We start from the raw sequence: 3,310 nt of genomic DNA, 5'->3' as shown, positions 1-3,310 counted from the left end.
TGGCTGACAGCTGCTCACAGGTATTAATTAGCCCCCACTTGCAGCCTGCTGGATAATTGGGAGAGCCATCTTCCGTGATTTATGGGGAAAAGCCCTCAGGCCCAGAGTCGCAGATACTGGCAGCCAAAGATTAAAGCCTAAGGGATATGGATCAACAGCTGCACCTCCCTTTAGGGAGCTCTTTCTCCTCAATGCCTTTCCAGAAGTTTCTGTTGCAGCTGCTAATCTCTGTTGAAGCTGTCCATCTGAGAACCCCTCATAACACACCCCCATGGGCACATGGCCAGGTCCAGCCAATCATAGGCGCCTATTCCTTGGCTATAGTGATTGGCCCAAAGAATGGACATGTTGTCCCAGCAGGGCCAATCAGAATCCTTCCCTAGGATTTGTATATATTTGTTGGGAGACAGACCTCTTCTTTCCATCTGTCACTCACTGGGAGTGAGGTAAGCTCAAAGTTCTCTGCATGGAAGAGAACTGTAGGTCATCTGTAGTAGAAGTGAATGTGGCCGGGCACGGTGGCTCACTCCTGTAATCCCAGCACTTTGGGAGGCTGAGGCGGGCAGATTACGAGGTCAGGAGATGGAGACCATCCTGGCTAACACGGTGAAACCCCGTCTCTATTAAAAATACAAAAATTTAGCCAGGCGTGGTTGCCGGCGCCTGTAGTCCCAGCTACTCGGGAGGCTGAGGCAGGAGAATGGCGTGAACCCGGGAGGCGGAGCTGGCAGTGAGCCGAGATCGCGCTGCTGCACTCCAGCCTGGGCAACAGAGCGAGTCTCCGTCTCAAAAAAAAAAAAAAAAAGTGAATATGAGGCCGGGCGCAGTGGCTCATGCCTGTAATTCCAGGACTTTGGGAGGCTGAGGCAGGTGGATCACCTGAGGTCAGGAGTTCAAGACCAGCCTGGCCAATATGGTGAAACCCCATCTATACTAAAAATACAAAAATTAGCCGGGCATGGTGGTGCATGCCTGTAATCCCACCTACACGGGAGGCTGAGGCAGGAGAATCGCTTGAACCTGGGAGGCGGGGGTTACAGTGAGCCAAGATTGTGCCACTGCACTCTAGCCTGGGCAACAGAGTGAGACTCGGTTTCAAAAAAAAAAAAAAAAGAAAAATGTGACCAACACAGAGAAACAGGACTGAGAGATGAACAAGACAGAGGGAGAGAGAGGGTGAAGATGATGTTGCTCAAGTCCCCAGGTCTCTCTGTACCTCTCCTTTCTATGGGGTGTTTACCTGTGCCAGTAAATCCCCCATCTTCCCCCTGCTCCCCAAAACTGTTGGCTTAAGCTGACGTAGCTTCTGTTTCTCTCAATTGTGACAAGTGCGGCCTGACAAATGGAGGATCTAATGATATTTTAATCCCCCAAACTCAGAAGTGGCAGTATTTCAGGGATTAAGACATATTTGTCTTCTGAGAGCCCTGAGTTATGGATCTGTGTACTTGAGGCCAGTCCAGGCCATTTCCATGCTGTTGATTCCCGGAAGGAAACTGGCATGCTTTGTATTTTTCTTTTCCAAGTTACATAACACATGTAACTTGGAATGCGGGATGGGGGTGTGGAACAGGGTACTGGGGAAGCCAGTCTGGGATGCACTGTCATGCCATCCAGTGTTCGGGTGACCGAGTGGTCAATCCTGTGGGAGCTCCTGGGGAGTGAAATGCATCTCAGAACCGTCCAACCAGGAGAGGAAAGGGGGACACATTCATGTTTTTTGTTCGTTTGCTTTGTTTTGTTTTTGAGACGCAGTCTCACTCTGTCACCCAGGATGGAGTGCAGTGGCACGATCTCTGCTCACTGCAACCTGCGCCTCCCAGGTTCGAGAGATTCTCCAGCCTCAGCCTCCCGAGTAGCTGGGACTACAGTCACCCGCCACCATGCCTGGCTAATTTTTGTATTTTTAGTAGTGACAGGATTTCACCATGTTGGCTAGGCTGGTCTAGAACTGCTGACCTCAAGTGATCCGCCTGCCTTGGCCTCCCAAAGAAAGGGGGACACATTTGATTAACGGCTTTCACACTCCCATTGGTCAAGGGCCCAGCCCTGTCATCCTCTGGTTGTGCATGTATAAGTCCCTGGAGAGCTCTTCACAGTTGCACGCTATGGGGTCTGGGAAGTCCTGGGGCAGAAAACAAGAGTTAGGTGGCCCTGGCTGATGGTCCCTGCCATTTTGCCCTTGCACAAAATATCGAGGCCTGCGCAGAGCAGCTAGCTGTGCGGCGACAGGAGGAGGATGCGAAGGATATGCGTTTCACCAGGACACTGTGTCTCATCTAACAGATTGACGATCACAGTCCCATGCCTACTGGGACTGCCTTGAATCAGGTTGGGAACTGTAGGGTCATCTCTGCCATCCCCTCGTGTGCCTTCTTGACCTTTAATCTCTTTTCTTGTCTAGGTGTCACCATTAAGAACATTCCTAGTTTTGTGAATTAGTTCCCTGACCCTGCCCACTGCCGCTGACCGGCTGAGAGGACTGGCACCAGTAGTGGTACTGCCCTGGCTGGCATGTCCTCCTCCTGCCCCTGCCATGTCTCTTGGGTCAGTCTCAGAGAATTCTTCACATTTTAAGAAAAAAAAAAAAAAAAAAAAAAAAGGGGCCGGGCACGGTGGCTCACGCCTGTAATCCTAGCACTCTGGGAGGCCGAGGCAGGCAGATCACCTGTCAGGAGTTCGAGACCAGCCTGGTCAAAATGGTGAAACTCTGTCTCTACTAAAAATACAAAAAATTAGTCAGGCATGGTGGCGGGCGCCTGTAATCCCAGCTACTCAGGAGGCTGAGACAGGAGAATTGCTTGAACCCGGGAGGCGGAGGTTGCAGTGAGCCGAGATCGCGCCACTGCACTCCAGCCTGGGAAAAAAAAAAAAAAAAGAAAGAAACCTGACTCTATTTATTAAGCAGCTTACACCACTCTTTGGCAAGCGGTGTGGGCTAGTTATTCCCTGTTCACTCCCCATTTTCCACTTTCTCTGACCTTGTCTGACCTTGAAGGATGGCATCACCTGGGCTGCTCCTCCTATGACTTCTGGTTGGGTTCAGCCACTGGGAGGCACCGGAAGGAGACTGGAGGCCGGGAGGAGAGAGGTTGGGGCATTTCTCCCCAGCACACTCCCTGCTTCGAGCTGAGGTCAGCCCGTGGCCACATCCTTCCATGACCACTGCTCCTGCTGGGCGATCTTGTAACAGACAAATTATTCTGACGCTTTATTCAAAACTATTGCAATGGGGGAGAGAGAATGAGCTCAAAAACAAATGTAGCAAAGACAGCAGAGATTGGTAGCTGGTGAGCGGAGTGAGGGGTGA

The sequence above is a fragment of the Pan troglodytes genome, chromosome 18, assembly GCF_028858775.2.
Source record: "Pan troglodytes isolate AG18354 chromosome 18, NHGRI_mPanTro3-v2.0_pri, whole genome shotgun sequence".
NCBI lineage: Eukaryota > Metazoa > Chordata > Mammalia > Primates > Hominidae > Pan > Pan troglodytes.
Note: the sequence above shows the minus strand (reverse complement) of the source record.